Consider the following 20,924-nt stretch of genomic DNA (forward strand, 5'->3'; position numbering starts at 1 on the left):
TTGCTGCTGCTTGCAATGGGGCCGCTGCTGCCCCTGTTTGGTCCGTCATTGCTGTGCTTCGTGGCTCCGTTGCCTGTTGTGCCTGTTCTTATCACTGCCTGTGATTTGGTGTGACGCGTTCCGTGTTCTGGCCCACCTTACTCCTTTCTTCATGTGATGTTATCCCCCTATTGTGTCTGTTTTTTTTTTTTTGAGTTGTCCACCACTTCCTGGTGATCTTGTAGCACCTCACTCTGCCCTTCTTCGTGCCTGCGATTTGCTGTCTGTTGGATGTCCCGTGGCCTCTTCCTGCTGCTCACTTGGGAAACATTCTCACTGCTTGATAGTGCAACAGTACATTCCTACACCAGTGTTTGAGGGTACTTTGTAGATGCTTTGTGGATTTGCCAATGCTTGTTGGCTTTTGGATTGCCGTGGGTCTGACAACTGTCTCTGGGTGCGCGGTATGCACTGACCGCTGGGGGTCTTTGTTATCTCTGAGCGCTGGCAATTAGCTCAGGCGGAGGTCTTCAACGCACATGCGCGCCTCTCCGTGAGGAGCGCAGGCCTCTGCATGCTCCCAAATCTAGCGCGTGCGGGGCCTTGGGACAGCGTGAGCCAGAGCGTCCCCGACTGAAGCAGAGCGCTGATGCAGGGAGTGAAGGCAGCGCTCACCTGAAGCAGCTTGCGGGCGACGACGCGCACACCGATGCACCGGCAGCGTGGATCCTACACAGCGGGAGTCACCGGACTCTCAATCGGCAGCCGAGGAATCTGTAGCAGAGGTGAGGGGTCCCGCACGCCCACACCTTTGTCGCCAGTGTTGGGGGGGGTGTAGCCTCAGAACCAGGGTAAAGGCTATGAGGATAGCTAGTTATGCTATGGCGTCTTAGCAAAGGTACAGACACGGACACATGGCCACTGGTATGGACCGGAAGTCCTGAGCGACTCCGGTCCCTTTATTTAAAGCCTTCTGGCCACGCCTGGCCAGAAGGTGCTACAATGTTGGTGTATGGTTCCGGGTTGGGGTCTCTGGTTGATCTACGCGGCTAACCACTAGACCGATACACTTTGGAGGGGTGGGGGGAATCATTAGCGGGCACACCCATCCCTCGGGGGGGGGGGGGGGGGAAGAGTGAACGAGGTGGGGGTAATGGAGGCATGAGTGAAATGGAAGATGATATCGGGGAGGATGCTTGAAGGTTTGTGAAATGATGGATGAGGAACGGAAGGGGCATGGAGTGGTACAAAATGTGAGTTTGGAGTGGGTGAAAGGAGTGAAGGGTTGAAGAGTGATGTGGGGATTTGTTATTGATGTAATGTTGTTTTGGTTATTGTTTACTGTTATGCAGCCTGGTCCTAATAAATGGCCTTTTACGCTTAAGACAACAGCGTGGTCTGTTTATTGCACTATGAGCACACACCCTAAGGTATCCTATTATTCCCAGAGTGGGTACATCCTGTGTAAAGAAGCGCCTCTTACAAATCATTTTGAGAAGCTTCCTCTGAGTGCCGCCTACGCCCATAGTAAAGCCCCGCCTGCTCTCATGTGCTCATATAGCGGCGAGCAGGGGAGCAGCAAGAACAAGACGGGGTCTATTGGCATCTCTGGGCCTCAGAAGTGACAGAAGGACACAGGAGCAGCAGGGAGGGCAGAGAGCAGGGCGATTTTCACGATGGAGAAATTACACGTACCTAGGACTGCTTAAACCTCATTATCAGGATCTAGCTCGCGCATCCTACTCCCACTGGGTATTCGCAGACGGATGCAGGCTTCGCCTCTGCTTCTCCTCCCCTGGCAACTCCCTTCAGGCACCGGTCGCCACCACAACAGAAGCAAGGGTGCCAGCAGAGGGCACACGCACAGCCGGGTCTTTCTGCAGAACATGGAGTAGTAACTGCGTCTCTACGAACGTGTTATATCAGAAATGTGAGAAAAACACATGGCACACCGTTTATTTCAGTGAAAGCTTTAAAGAGATCGATTTTCCTCCACATGGCCGTACAAATACCAGGATGGGCGCAAGCACACCAACTCTGCATTATATTTAGCCCCTCCTTCATTTTGCTGCTTTTTCTCAACATGCATCTAAAGTCTTCTGTCTCGAGCATCTGTCAGACACAGTTTCTGATATGAAAAATAATATACTATATTTAACAGAATATTACTTTGGCATATGATAGCGTGAATAATTATCCATTATTAGCCACCAAGTCATTTTCATTTGTCTTTTTACCACCTAAGAGTGTGAGCGCAAATTCCTCCAATTCAGTCTTACAATAGTCTAATATTGGTGTATCTGCCTCCAGGAGTTAAAACATTCCAAATAGAACAATGAAGCAAAATATATTGCAAATTCATTCTCTTTTTTGACACTTTTTTTCGTTGTGGTATTTTGTTGTGGTGGGGATGCGTTCTCTCGGTTTTCATGATGCTTTGTTTTTCTGCTGAATTTTTGTAATGTCATTTGCAGTAGTATTGGTGTGCTCTGTTTTGATTGGTTTGGTCTGATACACTCTGTTATGTTTTAAATATGCTTTTATCTTTGTGTGCGTTAATTGTGCTATGTTCTGTTGTTTACTGTAAAGATGTGAACACATGCTGCTACATTGCCTGCCAAATGTGGCATGTCTTTAACGTTCCTGTGGCAAACAACTGTTTACCACTCTCTAAGGTGGTAAAATAGCACTGCCCCTACTCTTCACCTACTTTAAAAAAAATTGTAGATATCATCCAGACAAGGGAGCAAAACAGACGAAATTGGAAACAGCAGAATACAAAGAAAAACATGCAAAACAAAGCAAAATGGAAGAATAGCAAGGCAATCAAGGGAATAAGGGGAATCATCGTGGAGATAGGCTGTAAATTCATTCTTATAGCATTTCATTAGCATAACCAGGAACAAACAACGCTAGTGAATCATTAAAGGATACCACATTTTTATCAAGTTATGACGGCGGGATCATGCTGAAGTATAGACATGTCTATGCCCTATACATAAATATTCTCCTACCCCCACACCCTTGAATTCAGTGAATTCTTCTGGAGCAGGCTTCTCCAACGAGTAGCTCATGAGTTACTGGTAGCTCTCCAGCTACGGGTAAGTAGCTCTCCAGAGCGCAGCCTAGTCAACTAAATTAGAAGCATGTGCTTGGTATATGTATACCAGATTTGAAAAGCATGTGTCTGTGACTCATAAGCTGATGTGTGGAGAAAAGTGGTTGGATTTTCAAAATCCACTTAAAGCTGATGTTGAGTGGAATTTATTTTTCCAATGGAGTTGGGCAGATTTATTACTATATTATTAGCTTGGTGCCAGGTGCATTACACCTATGGCTGTTATGTATTAACCATGTAGAGGCATTCCACATTGAGAGAGAATGTTGACAATACTACTAGCAACCTTAGCTTAGAGTCTTAGACACTGAAAGGATCACTGTTACATTTCTAATAATATTTGCAGCTCATGAGGATATTCATTGAACATAAGTAGCTCTTATTACTGACAAGGTTAGAGATGCCTGTTCCGGAGCCACTCATGGGCAATTTCTAAACATGCAACTCCTACAGCAAAGTAGTAAACGTCCCTCAGTGATGGAGGGAGTCTATTTAAATGGCCCAATATAATCTTTCTAGGATCCCACTCAAAAGTACCCTTGGTCAGGGTACTAAGCTAGTCAAACACTTGATCCCAAAACGTTTTGATATGTAGACATGAGACAAAGATATGGGTTGTATCAGCCTCCCTAGCACAACAGTGAATGTATTCAGAGGTTTGTCCGAGATCCCATTTATGTAGTCGAAGCGGATATAGTAGATTCCATTGAATAGTTTGACTTGATGGACACGGAGACCATCGACATTGAGAAGAGACTGTGAAAGCATATTGTTTCGTTGGATATCATAAATAGAGACAACAAAGCCCAAACGCCTGGTTCACTTAGAGGCAAGACTCTCCGTTTTGTCCGTCCTATCAGAATTTACTATTTTATATGCTGTGCTTATAAACCCCTTCCTAGGTATTTTGACAAAATAATCAAAAAGTCATTATGTATCTAATTGTGATCAAAGATTGGTAAAGAATGTAGAAAGTTTCTAAGTTGCAAGTATCTAAATAGGCCTTGTTTAGGCATTAAATACTCCTCCTTCAAATCTTCAAATGAGATCACAGTGCCAAGCCGTAGAAGGTAGCCTAAGGTGCCCAATGGTAAGTTCCTCCAACAAGATAAATAGCTATCCTGTATACAGCCTGACATGTTCATATTGTGGCCCAGCAAAGTATACGTAATAAAATGTGATCTATTACACAGTTTCCTTATGGTAAGCCATGTCTTGTGACATACCATTAAGGTCTTGAATCTAGTATATTTAAAGTAATCGATGAATATGATACCTTTGTGCAGAATGACTAATGGTCAGTAGCTTGATAGTTTGGGGATACCCTGTTAGTCTGAGGATAACCAGGAGATATAATAAAGCCATAATGATGATAGAGACATGCCTCCACTATTATGAGACAACTAAAATCCTTTATAGAACACTGAGCTTTCTTGTACTGCCAGATAAGTTTCTTTAAAAAAGCCTTCAAGTAGAAAATGGAGGATAAATCTACAAAAGATATAGGTATGGGGTAAGATGACCATCTTAATAACATTGCACTTCCCAATAAAACCCCAAAGGCTGCCGATCCTATTTTCTAAAGGTCCCAAGTGAATTAAAATGCAATGAATCTAAATTTAATGGGATAATATCCTGAACTTTAGCAGAAACGTGAACTCCAAGATAAGTTGCTGATTTACCAAAACAAGAGTCTAGCTGTTCGTGTATTGGACACAATCTGTGTTTTTTTAATGTTTAGTTTATGCCCAACAACTGTGCTAAATTTTCCTGCAAGTAGCTCAATTGCAGCTAGTGCACTCCTCAGAAGATATAAAATTGCAATATCATGGGCATAGGCGAGCACTATAATCTCTAATTATGCAGGTACAAGGATGTAAAAGCACTAAATACTTTTATAGCTTGGATAAATGGCTCTAAATAAAGAGTAAATTGCTAGGGTGACAAGGAACAACGTTGTCTTGTTAACCAATTGATTGGTATAACGTCTGATACCCCAATACGTGAGGTCAACGAGGTATAAAGGGTAATAACCCTGCCCAAAAAATGTGACCCAAAGCCCATGCTGGTCATAGTAGACCAGAGGAACCGCCAGGAAACCTTGTTTAATGCTTTTTCGGCATCCATCAAGATCACCCCAGAATGCCTCCTGAACACACTTGCAACCTGAAGGTTCGATATCACAGTGTTTAACATGAGAAGTAGTATTTCTGAGGGGGATAAACCCATGCTATGGGTAATCAACCAAACAGGAGAAAATAGCAGGCAGACGATTAGAGAGTAGTCATACATTTTTTAATCCCTATCAATCAACGGATTTGGCCTGTATGAGCCGCATTCACATGGATCCATGTTCTTTTCCCCAAAAAATGCAGAGATGAGTTTCGTCCCAAGAGCACGACACATATTGCTTAAAGGTCGATGAATTAAACATTTAGTGCGGAAAAGGAATCAAAATTCTGGAAAATGTCTTGTACAATTCCGCAGGGAGTAGATATGGTCTTGCAGCTTTACCAGCTGTTACCTGTGAGATTGCATTTACAGTCTCAATAGGACTGATCTGAGCCTCAAGAGCCTCTCACTGACAAACCGCCAGCTCCGGCAAGCGAACTGCTTGCAGGTATTTTCAATCTGAGAAGCAGAAGCCGCACAGTCTTCAGAGTATAGATCAGAATAAACCAGTGAAATACTACTCTTATCTCTGATTGATCAGAAAGCATGACCCAATCCGAGTTCCGAATCTTCCAGATACTATTTCTGCTTTGTTATCCATAATTGGAAATGCTAAAATACACCCTGTTTCCTCACTATTCTCAAAGTGTAAATGGTTATACGCATGCAGATTCAGATCCACCTCATCCCAGATCCTTTTTCTCAATAGTGTTCGCAAAATTACCAACTGTTCAATAACTAACCTAGATTTTGGAGTTATGGTGACTCACCCTAACTAGAAGAACAGTACTCTAAATCTATTCTTAAAGGGGCGGAGTGCAAATGATCTTCTTCAAATCTTTCTACTTTACCTTTTTAAATTAAAAAACTTAATGTCTGACCACATATAAAAGCTTTCAGGAAGTCACAAGCTACTGTGAGAAGAGCTGTCCCAAATTGTGCTCCTTAAATTTGTTGGGGGAGTCCTCCATGAATCTAACATAAGATAGATCCAAAAGTGGTCTGCAATCATAGGTTCATTTAGGAGAGGCAATACAACTTTGAGAATATGTAGCTTTAATGTAGAGTGACAATGCATTATGGTCCAACAGATTCCTAGGATTAAACTTTATTTCTACATAGGGTATAATTGAATGACTAACCAGAAACATGTCAATCTGAGAAGAAGAGCTGTGAGGGGCGTAAAAAAAATGTAAAGCCTTGCTCTTGTGGGTGTCGGTTTCTTCAGACGTCCACAAAGACTCCATTATCTGTGTAAGAGGCAGATATGACTTTCTCATGCATCTACCCACCAATTAGGCAATTGAAGTTAAACCAATAATAGGTTGATGGACCAGATTAAAATTAAAATCCGTGCAGAAAAAAATGGATCCGGCCATTGATCTAGGGGGCATATGTAGCAAACGAATTTTTAATCGCAAACGCTGCGATTCGCAAAAAACAGCGTTTGCGATTAAAAATTCGCAAAACGGGATGTATGAGGCAAATTCTCATCGCAAATTTGAGGAATCGCTAATTTAGCGATTTCTTAATTTTGCGTAAGCATTCAAGAAATCGCTGTTGCAAAGTCATCCTGTGCCCTGGGCACCCCCCAACTTTTTGCTGACTGGAACTGGTGGTAACTGACTCTGACTGACCCTGGGCTCTGCCTAACCAGGCCCAGGGCCAGTGCCAAGCTGAAAGGAACACATTAGATGTATATAATATGGCAGGGGATTGAAACTACTTAGAGGTCCCCAGTATCCTGGGGCATGGCAGTTTAGAGGCCAGCAGCTTTTCTGCACTTGCATGTGTGCTCTGCTGAAGCCTGGGGTCAGTTTAAAACCAGCCCTGGTTGCCAGGACTGCTTTTAAAAAGTAAAGAGCTGCTCAAATTCGACTTTGATGCTAGAAAACTTGGTTAAGGAAGATCTGCAATATTTCTGCAGATTCAGAACCCCTAAAGTCTCCCTTAGTTGCACAGGGGGTGGGGGTCCGGTAGAGATTAGGGAAATACTTATAAAATATGTTTTTATAAGCCCTGGTGCTAGAAAATTGACCCAAGTCATTTTCCCCCTTGCAAACCCCATGGCCCATAGGTTAACATGGTAGGAAGTTAAAGATTAATAAATATTGATAGGAGAGGACTAGCCGGACCATTCAAAGACTTCCCGGAATGGTAGTAGTAAATCCAACAATATTATATTGTTGAATTTCTCCTAAAGTGTACATACAAGAAGTTATAAGACTTTCTTGTTTGTAAGTCCAAATTCAGCCTTCCAGTGGTCTGCCCTGATTGGTCAGAGTTAAGTGGATTAGCCAGGCTGCTTTGAAGGGGTGATAAAGGGCCACTCTACTGGGAGGGCAGTGTGCTAGGTATGCCAGACCAGGAGGTGGAGTCGTAAACTATGCTCTTCAAAGGCAGAGGGGAGGCCTGGGTTTCAGTTTCAATTTGACACTCTTGACCCAGAGTCAGGGCTAGGCTTAAGGAAGGTATGTGCAGATGGTAGGGGGAGAGTCCATGGAAATAAGCCATCCCAGGGGGTGTGTTTAGCCAGCTCTTACCTCCTTGCTGGAAAATCAGCCATTATGGATTTGGAAGAAAGAGGCACTCTGGGACAACATAATGCCACACTCTGCCGGATGTGGTCATAACTATGAGGAGTTACCCTGCTTTCATTGGTCAGAAGTGACCTGTGGCTTGACCCAGAGAATTTTGAATAAGTATCTGAGAGGGGCAGAGCCCTCCAGATCTGCTGCTTGAAACTTACTTGAAGCAAGACGTGCCCTGCTGCGAAGTTCTGCTGTGCAAAGACTTCTAAGGCCTGACCTCTGAAAACTGCGCCATCTGAACACTGCAGCCCTGTGGATTACCTTGCTACAAAAGGAGTAAGAAGTAGACTCCCTGCAAGCTACAGGTTAACAGAGCTCACCTGGACATCCCCACAAAGAATCCCCAGCCTGGAGAACCGGTGGATTTGAAAGGGTTTTGTTCAAGTGGATTGCGGAATTGAAGTTTCACACTTTCAAGGACCCTCTTGGAGATTCCAGAACCTTGGACTGCGTGTTGGATACTTTGGGACCCGCAAGCAGAACTTCAGGAAGGAGTTCTAACTAGACCTAGCCTGCTGGAGAAGGCTATACTACACAGTGGTGAGATATTCTCCAGAACCGCTTCTAAAGGTGTGTCCCTGTCAGAGAAAACGAAATGACTAAAAGGGGCACTGTTGGTTTCTAAGCACTAGAAAGTGACTAATCTTTAAAAATTCATAACTCTGGTTCCCTACAGTGGATTTTTTTCGTTTTGGTGTCATTTAAAAGATAAAAATATTATATATTTTTATAAAGTGGTGTTGGATTTTTATTTTGTGTTGTGTCTTAATTATTCACTGAAATGGTGTTTTTGAATGCTTTACATACCTGTCTTTGAAGTTAAGCCTGTCTGCTCGCAGCCACGTTACCAAGGGTTGAGCATAGGAATAATTTTCTAAGACCTATGCTGGGTCCTATTATGTGTTGGTGGCCTTATTGCCAGTGGCAGACCGACATTTGCCCCTACCAATAACCCACCTTCCAACATTTGGTGGCAGCGGTGGGATGTGGACTTGCATTTAAAAAGTACACCTTTCAGTGAATGATTTAAGATTATAAAAATCCTCTAAATTGCCTTAGAACAAAACCTTTGAGTTTGATTTTTGGAATTTGGACTAAACTGTTTTTAATCCATTGTTTTGATTTTTCCAAATTGTTTTAAGTCTGTTGTGCCTAGTTTTTTGTGACCCAAAACTAGGGAACCATGGAGCTGGACCTGGCTAAACTGTCCCAGTTCGCAGTGGGTGATCTTAGGGTACAGTGTAGGCTTAGGGGGCTGCCTGCTTCCAACAAGATTAAGAAGACAGTGTTGCTTAAGTCCCTAATGGCCTGGGCTGGGGTAGCTGAGGAGACGCAAGGGGGGTGGGAGGATGTTCCCCCCAACCTCACCCGAGAGAGGGGTGAGGATGAGACCTCTCCCATTGTGACTAGTGTTAGCCAGGTGAATGAAGGTGGTGGTGGGAGTGGGGAAGGGTCCCTTACTCAGGTACCACTACTGTCCCTTGCAGAGAGACAGCTTCAGGCTCAATTAGAGCTGATTGCCTTGGAGAAGGAGAAATTCGAACTGGCTAAAAGATGGGAGAGGGAGGAGGAGAAGAGGAATGGTGGCAGCGAAAGTGAAGAGGATGTTGAGATGTCCAGGGGTGGTAGATTTGAACCTAAACTTCCCAAGGGCATAGTACCCAAGTACACTGAGGGGGATGATATTGACAAGTGGCTAGCAGCTTTTGAGAGGGCCCTTAAAATGAGTAGGGTCCACTCTAGGTATTGGGGTGCACTCCTGTGGGAGTTGATTCCAGTAGCTGGGAGGGATAGGCTCCTGACCCTGAAGGGAGAGGATGCAGAATCATACCAGCAGATGAAGGCATGCTTAGTCAAGAGATTTGGTCTGACTCCGGAGCAGTACAGGGTGAAGTTTAGAGGCACCCAGAAATTGAGTTCAAAGTCTTGGGTAGACTTTGTGGACATTTCAGTGAAGGTACTGGAAGGCTGGATTGTTGGTAACACAGTTGGCTCATATGAGGGATTGTATAATTTGTTTTTGAAAGAACATATTTTGACTCATTGCGCAGAAGAGAAGTTACACCAGTATCTAGTGGACTCTAAGCTGACAGACCCCAGAGAGCTGGGAGAAGCAGCTGATGAGTGGGTGAGAACCCGGGTTTCCATTCAGCACCAAGGGGGTGACCAGAAGAAAGGAGGACAGGTCCCTCCCCAGGGGAAAGCCCAGGGAAAGGAAGGTCAAAACCAAGAGTCCTCCAAAAACCCACAAAAACCTGCACAAGGAGGGGGGGCCCCGAGCCAACCCAAATTCAAAGGGAGGGGGTATCAGGGAAAGAATGGTAGGTTCTTTGATCCCTCAAAGGTGGGTAAGTGCTTTGACTGTAACCAGCCAGGGCACAAACAGGGAGATGCTGTCTGCGCCAAGAAGCTCCCCCCTAAGGGGCTATCCACAGGGATTGCCAGTGTCAGTGTAGGGGTGGAGAATGGTGCCCCAGAGAGGGGTAGTCAGGTGGTGGAAGCAACCTTAGTGTCCCTGGGTGGGGTGAATATTGCAACCCTTGCTGCCTTACCTCCAAACATGGACAAGTACAGGCAGAGGCCTAAAGTGAATGGGGCTGAGGTTGAGGCTATCAGAGACACTGGGGCTAGTGTAACTATGGTCCTGGATGAACTGGTGCCTCCCGAGAGGTTGCTACCTGGTGAGTTTCACCAGGTGACATATGCTTGACAGCACTACCAAACTCCATCCTATGGCTGTGGTGGATTTGGAATGGGGAGGTGTGACAGGCCCTATGAAGGTAGCTGTGTCAAAGGTGCTCCCAGTCCAGTGTTTACTGGGCAATGATCGTGAAGCCTCTGTGTGGTCAGAGGTGGAGAGAGGACTCCATATGAAAATATTGGAGCTCCCTGAGTGGGTATGTGCTGTGACTAGGTCACAGACTAGCCAGAAGGGAGGGGCTGGACACTTGGACCCTGGAACAAAGGGCAAAGCGTCCAAGGACAAGGGCACTGGGCCTGGTGAGCCAGCCCAGGGAACTCCAGAGGTGCAGGAAGAATCTAACCCTGATGGGGAGGATCTGGCCTCTGAGGGAGGGACTCCATCCCTGCCGGAGCTGTCAGATTTGGCAGAACTGACAGGAGCAGGTGGACCCTCCAGAGAGGAGTTCAGTCAGGGACAGCGTGACTGTCCCACCCTTGAGAGCTTGAGGCAGATTGCTTCTAAGCAAGAGGAGGGGGATGACAGTGGGTTTCACAAACTCTACTGGGAAGATGGACTGCTTTATACTGAGGCCAGAAACCTCAAGGAGGGTGCCACCAGGAGGTTGGTGGTGCCGCAGAAGTACAGAGAGTTCATCCTGACTTTGAGTCATGATATCCCCTTGGCAGGACATTTGGGACAGAAAAAGACATGGAACCGGTTGGTGAACCATTTCTACTGGCCCCTTATGTCTGAAAAGGTAAAGGAGTTTTGCAGCTCCTGTGTCACCTGTCAGGCCAGTGGCAAGGCAGGGGGCAAGACAAAGGCTCCCCTAATACCACTGCCAGTGGTTGGGGTTCCTTTTGAAAGGGTGGGGATGGACATTGTTGGTCCCCTGGACCCACCTACTGCATCAGGGAATAGGTATATCTTAGTGGTAATTGACCACGCCACTAGATACCCTGAAGCCATACCTCTTAGAACCATTGATGCTCCTGCTGTGGCTAGAGCACTGATTGGTGTGTTCACCAGAGTGGGTTTTCCAAAAGAGGTGGTGTCAGATAGGGACACGAACTTCCTGTCCAGCTATCTGACTGCTATGTGGGATGAGTGTGGTGTCAACTACAAGTTCACCACCCCCTATCACCCACAAGGAAATGGTCTTGTTGAGAGATTCAACAAAACCCTGAAGGGTATGATAAATGGGTTGTCAGAAAAACTCAGGAGGAGATGGGATGTTCTCCTCCCATGCTTACTGTTTGCCTACAGGGAGGTGCCACAGAAAGGGGTTGGTTTCAGTCCCTTTGAGTTGGTGTTTGGACACCCTGTGAGGGGGCCATTGAGCCTGCTAAGAGAATCTTTAGAGAAGCCTCTTAAGGAAGCAAAGGACAATGTGCTTGATTATGTGCTAGGCCTGAGATCTAGAATGGCAGAGTACATGTACAAGGCAAACAGGAAACTGGAGGCCAGCCAGGAGCTCATGAAGCACTGGTATGATCAAAAGGCTACTATGCCGGAGTATACTCCAGGACAATTGGTGTGGGTGTTGGAGCCTGCGGCTCCCAGGGCCCTCCATGACAAGTGGAGTGGGCCCTATCCAATCTTAGAAAAGAAGGGTGAGGTTACTTATTTGGTTGACCTTGGCACCCCCAGGAACCTTCACAGGGTCCTGCATGTGAATAGATTGAAACCCCACCATGACAGGGCAGACATGACCATGTTACTGGTCACTGATGAGGGTGTGGAGGAGGAAACTAAGCCTGTGCCCGACCTCCTCTCCACTAATGTGCAAGATGGGTCAGTGGAGGGAGTTGTACTCTCTCCCAAATCGACAGACCAGCAGCACGGAGACTGTAAGCAAGTGCTGGAGCAGTTTGCTGGCCTGTTCTCTTTGACCCCAGGCATCACTGAGTGGTGTGTGCACCACATTGACACTGGTGACAGCCTACCTGTCAAAAATAAACTGTACAGGTTGTCTGACCATGTCAGAGCCAGCATTAAAGCTGAGGTTGCTAAGATGCTGGAACAGGGGGTAATTGAACCGTTTGAGAGGCCATGGGCCAGTCCAGTGGTGCTGGTACCTAAACCTAATCCTCAGGGGGGACCCAAGGAGTTAAGGTTCTGTGTGGACTACAGAGGTATGAATGCAGTCACAAAGACTGATGCTCACCCTATACCTAGAGCTGATGAGCTCATTGATAGGTTAGGGGCTTCTAAGTACCTGAGTACTTTTGATTTGACTTCAGGTTACTGGCAGATTGCCCTCACTGATGGAGCAAAGGAGAGGTCAGCATTCTCCACCCCAGAGGGACATTATCAGTTCAAGGTAATGCCCTTTGGATTAAAGAATGCACCTGCCACCTTCCAAAGGTTGGTGAACAGGGTCTTGTCTGGGTTGGTACAGTTCAGTGCAGCTTACCTGGATGATATAGCTGTATACAGTTCTACCTGGGGGGATCACTTAAACCACCTAAGGGAAGTGCTTCAGGCCATGCAGCAAGCAGGCCTGACTATTAAGGCAAGCAAGTGCCAAATAGGGCAGAGTTCTGTGGTGTACCTGGGCCACCTGGTAGGTGGGGGCCATGTACAGCCTCTCCAAGCTAAAATCCAAACTATTTTGGATTGGACAGCTCCTGTTACCCAGACTCAGGTCAGGGCATTCCTTGGACTGACAGAGTACTATAGAAGGTTTGTTCAAAATTACGGGACCATTGTGGGGCCCCTAACAGAACTGACTTCTAAAAAGAGGCCCAAAAAGGTGATTTGGACCCCAGAGTGTCAGAAGGCTTTTGACACTCTGAAAGCTGCTATGTGTTCAGCACCAGTGTTACTGGCCCCTGACTATACAAAAGAATTTGTAGTTCAGACAGATGCTTCAGAGCAAGGGATTGGGGCAGTGTTGTCACAGCTAAATGAAGGGGGCCTTGATCAGCCAGTTGCCTTTATTAGTAGGAGGCTTCTTCCCAGAGAGCAGAGGTGGAGTGCCATTGAGAGAGAGGCTTTTGCTGTGGTGTGGTCACTGAAAAAGTTCAGACCCTATTTGTTTGGGACTCACTTTCGTGTTCAAACTGACCACAGACCTCTCAGGTGGCTCATGCAGATGAGAGGGGAGAATCCCAAGATGTTAAGGTGGTCCATTTCCCTACAGGGAATGGACTTTACAGTGGAACACAGACCTGGGGTTGCCCATGCCAATGCAGATGGACTTTCCAGGTTTTTCCACTTAGCTGATGAGGACTACCAGGGTGTAGGTTAGTAACCCATCACCTTTCGTTTGGGGGGGGGGTCTATGTTGCAAAGTCATCCTGTGCCCTGGGCACCCCCCACCTTTTTGCTGACTGGAACTGGTGGTAACTGACTCTGACTGACCCTGGGCTCTGCCTAACCAGGCCCAGGGCCAGTGCCAAGCTGAAAGGAACACATTAGATGTATATAATATGGCAGGGGATTGAAACTACTTAGAGGTCCCCAGTATCCTGGGGCATGGCAGTTTAGAGGCCAGCAGCTTTTCTGCACTTGCATGTGTGCTCTGTTGAAGCCTGGGGTCAGTTTAAAACCAGCCCTGGTTGCCAAGACTGCTTTTAAAAAGTAAAGAGCTGCTCAAATTCGACTTTGATGCTAGAAAACTTGGTTAAGGAAGATCTGCAATATTTCTGCAGATTCAGAACCCCTAAAGTCGCCCTTAGTTGCACAGGGGGTGGGGGTCCGGTAGAGATTAGGGAAATACTTATAAAATATGTTTTTATAAGCCCTGGTGCTAGAAAACTGACCCAAGTCATTTTCCCCCTTGCAAACCCCATGGCCCATAGGTTAACATGGTAGGAAGTTAAAGATTAATAAATATTGATAGGAGAGGACTAGCCAGACCATTCAAAGACTTCCCAGAATGGTAGTAGTAAATCCAACAATATTATATTGTTGAATTTCTCCTAAAGTGTACATACAAGAAGTTATAAGACTTTCTTGTTTGTAAGTCCAAATTCAGCCTTCCAGTGGTCTGCCCTGATTGGTCAGAGTTAAGTGGATTAGCCAGGCTGCTTTGAAGGGGTGATAAAGGGCCACTCTACTGGGAGGGCAGTGTGCTAGGTATGCCAGGCCAGGAGGTGGAGTCGTAAACTATGCTCTTCAAAGGCAGAGGGGAGGCCTGGGTTTCAGTTTCAATTTGACACTCTTGACCCAGAGTCAGGGCTAGGCTTAAGGAAGGTATGTGCAGATGGTAGGGGGAGAGTCCATGGAAATAAGCCATCCCAGGGGGTGTGTTTAGCCAGCTCTTACCTCCTTGCTGGAAAATCAGCCATTATGGATTTGGAAGAAAGATGCACTCTGGGACAACATAATGCCACACTCTGCCGGATGTGGTCATAACTATGAGGAGTTACCCTGCTTTCATTGGTCAGAAGTGACCTGTGGCTTGACCCAGAGAATTTTGAATAAGTATCTGAGAGGGGCAGAGCCCTCCAGATCTGCTGCTTGAAACTTACTTGAAGCAAGACGTGCCCTGCTGCGAAGTTCTGCTGTGCAAAGACTTCTAAGGCCTGACCTCTGAAAACTGCGCCATCTGAACACTGCAGCCCTGTGGATTACCTTGCTACAAAAGGACTAAGAAGTAGACTCCCTGCAAGCCACAGGTTAACAGAGCTCACCTGGACATCCCCACAAAGAATCCCCAGCCTGGAGAACCGGTGGATTTGAAAGTGTTTTGTTCAAGTGGATTGCGGAATTGAAGTTTCACACTTTCAAGGACCCTCTTGGAGATTCCAGAACCTTGGACTGCGTGTTGGATACTTTGGGACCCGCAAGCAGAACTTCAGGAAGGAGTTCTAACTGGACCTAGCCTGCTGGAGAAGGCTATACTACACAGTGGTGAAATATTCTCCAGAACCGCTTCTAAAGGTGTGTCCCTGTCAGAGAAAACGAAATGACTAAAAGGGGCACTGTTGGTTTCTAAGCACTAGAAAGTGACTAATCTTTAAAAATTCATAACTCTGGTTCCCCACAGTGGATTTTTTTCGTTTTGGTGTCATTTAAAAGATAAAAATATTATATATTTTTATAAAGTGGTGTTGGATTTTTATTTTGTGTTGTGTCTTAATTATTCACTGAAATGGTGTTTTTGAATGCTTTACATACCTGTCTTTGAAGTTAAGCCTGTCTGCTCGCAGCCACGTTACCAAGGGTTGAGCATAGGAATAATTTTCTAAGACCTATGCTGGGTCCTATTATGTGTTGGTGGCCTTATTGCCAGTGGCAGACCGACATTTGCCCCTACCAATAACCCACCTTCCAACAATCGCAAATTGCGATTTCTTAAATGATATGTAACACGCACCAAAGCATTGCGAATTATCCTTAAGAAATCGCAAATTACCACCAACTTCTAGTTGGTGGTAATTTGCGATTTCTGTTAAAAATGCACTTTTTGGAATTTTACAAAGTGCCACGTGGCGCAGATACATGCCCTTAGGGCATGTATGTGCGCCATATGCACACACATGCTCATTTCAGGGGTGCATCAGGGTGTCATCATGACACCCTTGCACCTTTGAAATTATTCTCAAATTGCGATTAGCAAATTGCGAATCGCAATTTGAGAATTACTTTCCATTCATTCCTATGGGTCTTCTGGCCCATAGAAATGAATGGGAAGGTATTCCTTAATTGCGATTTCGCAATTTGCTAATCGCAATTACGGAATTTTAAGAAATCGCAAAAGTTTTGCTATTTTTTAAATACATCCCGTTTTGCAATTCTCAAATAGCGATTCTTTAAAAATCGCTATTTGAGATTCGCAAATGGAGATGTTGATACATATGCCCCCAGGAGATTAATAAAGAGGGATGATATATGTTTGAGGCATAGATTGAGCAGATATTAAATCCTACCTCCTCCTTTTAATTATTAATATTAGCCATCTGCCAAAATGGTCAGTTTTTAGCCAAGCCAGATATTTCCCCCTATCTAAGAGAGCCACCCCTCATACCATGGCATCACCATAATATGCTGTCAAAACATCATAGACCAGATCACAAGGTTTATATGGTTCTTGTGTCATGAGGTGGGTCTCCCAGAAGCAAAGGATTTGATGTTGAGTATGTGCAATTCTTCCCTCATAAGTTTGATTTTATTCAAAGACCTCATGTAGTTCATATTCAAAATGCATGTCCTGGTTACTGCTCTGTTGTTGTAGGACAGAATATGATTCCCCCCTTTCTCTTTTTTCCCCCTTCCTGCAGTACTTAGTCCAGATTCCATATGCAACAAAACAAAACTCCAAATTGCTTCTTCTCCCATGTGGTACTTCGCCAAAGTGAATGTTTTCACCACAGTTCTGTGATCTAACAACCTCATCGCTCTCTCCTGACCCTTCCCCCACACCAAAACATATCAAAGTTCCAAGACCCACCTCCTGCCCTACCCCCTTCTTTCCAACACTACTCGTACTTGTCCTATTTTCGAAATTGGGGTTCTGGTTTGTAGAGGAATGCACCCTGTCTATACAGAAACCAGAATCCTAGTCAGGGTAAGTTAGATACACATCCTAAATTAATGTGTGCTCACTTTCTGATAGCTTGGCATAGAGCAGGCAGGCTTAGCTTAAGAGGCAATGTGTAAAGTATTTGTACAACACTTAAAACAGTAAAACAGTGAAAACACCACACACAAATAATCCACACCAGGTTAGAAAACTAGAGCTCTATTTAATTAACAAAACTAGACCAAAATGACAAAAATGCAATAAGAAGAACCGGGGTTATTAATTTTTAAAGAATATCTGCAAATATAGTGCTTAAAAGCATAATGCGTCAACCAGGGTTATCTAGTCACACTCAACCATGGTAAAACAAAATATTCAGGCCAATTGCGACGGAGTGCAGGTTGAATTCAGTGACCAACCTTGTCCTGCTGAAAAAGTACCTTGGTTGTAGGATGCGTTAATGTCGAGGGGGAGATGCGAGGATCAGGGAGATGATTCGTCAGGTCCGCTCCTTAGTATTTGTAGGGGAGGCGTTGTCATCGAGCTGCACACTCAGGCATGCGTCGTTGTTGGGCAACACTGGATGTGGGCAATGCGTCATAGTCGAGCTGCGCAGCCGGCGATGCGATATCCCCGAAAGAGGTGATACATCAGTGCTGAACGAGATGCATAGGTTTCTACTGGCACAACAACGGCGATGCATGGATTTTGCAGGTACAGCACTGAAAACCCCACTTCCAAGTGACCAGGACTGGATTGGCACCACTTGGCAGGGCAAGACTCACAGTTGACAGAGTTCAGGTGCTGTAGCAGGGTTGTTGGAAGTCTTTGATGCTCCTGAGACTTCAGAACGGGAGGCAAGCTAGCAAGCCCTTGGAGTCATTTTGGTTCTGGGGATGTAGAGATGCAGGTCCAGTCCTTCTCACTCTCAGACAAGAAGGGCAGGAGGCAGCAGGGCAGGCACAGCAGTGCAGGAGTCAAACAAAGTCTAGCAGAGTGACAGTCCTTTCAGCAGCACAGCAGTCCTTCTTCCTGGCAGAATGTCTCCTGGTCCAGAAGTGCACTGAGTTGCTGGTGTCAGGGGTCCAGTACTTCTGCCCAGTTGTACCTTTGAAGAGGTGGAGTATTCAAATAAAGGCATTTGAAGTACACAGAGTCCCTTCCCTTCGTGCACTGGCTCCAGACTCACTACAGTAGTGTATGCAGCTCTTTGTGTGAGGACAGGTACATCCCATTCAGCTGTGTCAGCTCCTCCCTCCCACCCTGCCCAGGATCACTCATCAGGATGTTGAAGGCCCATCAGACACACCTAAGTTTTCTTTGCATGTGGCTGTCTGGAGGGAATGCAAAAAGCCCAGCTGTCACCCACCCAGACGTGTATTCAGAGACAGGTAGAAGGCATAGAATGGCTACAGTAAGAAAATGCCAACTTTCTAAAAGGGGCATTTTCAAACTTGCAACTTGAAATCCAACTTTCCCATAAGTATAAGTTGTGATTTTAAATTGTGAATCCAGAGACACCATACTTGGAAATTTCCATCTTTTCCCAATTGGAAATTACACTACAAAAATGGAATAAAGTAATCCCAATATTAACCTATGGGAGAGATAGTCCTTGCAGTAGTGAAAAACAAAATAAATAGTTTTTCACTACCAGGACATGTAAAACTTAAAAGTACATGTCCTACTTTTAAAATACATTGCACCCTGCCCTTAGGGCTATCTAGGGCCTCCCTTAGGAGTAGCTAATATGTCTTAACAAGCAATTGCAATGCAATAGGTATCGCATTTATGAGAGTTTAAGCTATTGGCATTGTAAATGACAATGCCTTTTATTTATGTGTTGTTTTTAAAACAGTAAATGAAAGGCATTGTCATTTACAATGCCAATAGCTTAAACTCTCATAAATGCCAGACCTATTGCATTGCAAATGCCAGTGCCTGTGCTATAAAAATAAAAAATAAAACGTTAGGCGAGAACGTGTCCTGCCTGCAACAGCAGGTAGGACAAAGCTATTTGAGAAAATAGTGCTCGGAGGCTGTAATTAAAGCCTACCGAGTAACAACACACGTAAAAGGGGGTGTCGCCATGGGAGGTTACTAATTGAGACAAGGCGGTACTAAGGAGGGACTACTAAGCCTATTGACCAATGAATAGCCATAGTTTACAGTGGACAATGACAAAAGCCAATGAAAAATATGGGCTGAGAGTGGGTGGAGCTTCAAGTCCCTACCTAACTACAGCATGCCTCGCAGAGCAGCGCATGCGCTGCCCAGGCTCGACCTAAAAAGGAAGGTTTGGGCCTGGCAAGAAGGTTAACTTGCCAGGTTGACACAGCAGTTTAAAACTGCACAAACAGGCTCTGCAATGGTAGGCCTGAGCCATGTTTGAAGGACTACTGAAGTGGGTGGCACAGTCAGTGCTGCAGGTCCACTAGTAGCATTTAATTTACAGGCCCTGGGCACACGTAGTGCACTTTACTAGGGACTTATAGATCAATTAAATATGACAATTTTGGATAAGCCAATATTATCATGTTTCAGGGAAAGAGAATATGCACGTTAGCAGTGGTTGGCAGTGGTAAAGTGCCCAGAGTCCTAAAACCAGCAACAATGAAGTCAACAAAACAGGAGGTCAGAAGGCAAACGTCAGGGAGAACCAAGCCAAGGAAGCCAGATCTAACACGTGTCCCCCCAGCTGTAAGTGGGGACAGCTACCCAACCCCTTGGGAGCTCTCTCCACTAAGGCAGAAGTACCTGTGGAGACCATCAGCATTGGCATGGTCTGTTTCTGGACGGTGTTCCACTGTAAAGTCCATTCCCTGTGGGTGATAGAACACCCCAACAGTTTGGAATTCTCACCCCTCATCTGCATTAACCATCTGAGGTGCCTGTGATCTGTCTGAACTCGGAAGTGAGTGCCAATCAGGTAAAAATGAAGTCAGCAAAACAGGAGGTCAAAAGGCAAAATGTCAGGGGGAACCACGCCAAGGATGCCAGGTCTAACAAGAACTGATTCCGAGCCCCAAGGACCCTCCATGAACACTAGGGCAGATCAAACTTGTTAGTGCCAGCAATCACTCACAAAGTAAAAGAAAAAGAAAATTAAGGAGAAACTGTAAGGAGCAATACGCAAGAGCTTAAAAAAAGGCAAAAGTCAAGCAAAAGTCCTCCAATCATGAACTAACACACAGCTCCTGAAAGCACCAAACAAGAAAAGCCCACTTTTGCTCGCAGTTGACCTCACTATATGACAAACAACCTCCGCTAAAGAAATAGACAAGCTATTTTTATTTATTTCCAAGTTCTTTTACTTCCCTATGGCCAATATAAACCCATCTAAAGAAAAGGAGACAAGAACAAACATGTAATTTTATGTTAGCATTCCTTCCACTGTCTAAGAAAGTCCTTTGCTTTCTCAGGATCTTGACAGAAAAATGTTTGTTCTTGATAAAAGATCTGACAATTTGCTGGTGCCAGCAAGGCTACTATTGCCCAAGTTTCTGAAAGGATGGAATCAACTCTTTCAGCCTGCACTGTTGTTTCAATGGCTGGTGGCAGGAGTCGCACCAGACAAAAAACAACCTCAAGCACCTTGATTGGACTATGGGGATGCTGCAGCTCAACAATTAGCTGTTCGAACGTGAAGTTTCCCAGATAAATAAGAATGACACAAGGATTTTGAGATGTGTGACTCTTGTCAGGCATTCGAAAGGAAAACCTATGATCCCTCTGAACTTGACAATAAATGTCCCAATCACCCAATTGAGGAAAGGCTTGCTTAAAAAGATGAACCACCTACTTTCTTGGGTCATCACCCTCATTCGCCTCCAGTATGGCAAGTACCCCAAGGTTGTTTCTCTGCATACGATGCTCCATATCTTCGACCGTATGGCCTCTCTTCCTTTA

This window comes from Triturus cristatus, chromosome 7 (genome assembly GCF_964204655.1).
Source record: "Triturus cristatus chromosome 7, aTriCri1.1, whole genome shotgun sequence".
Classification (NCBI taxonomy): domain Eukaryota; kingdom Metazoa; phylum Chordata; class Amphibia; order Caudata; family Salamandridae; genus Triturus; species Triturus cristatus.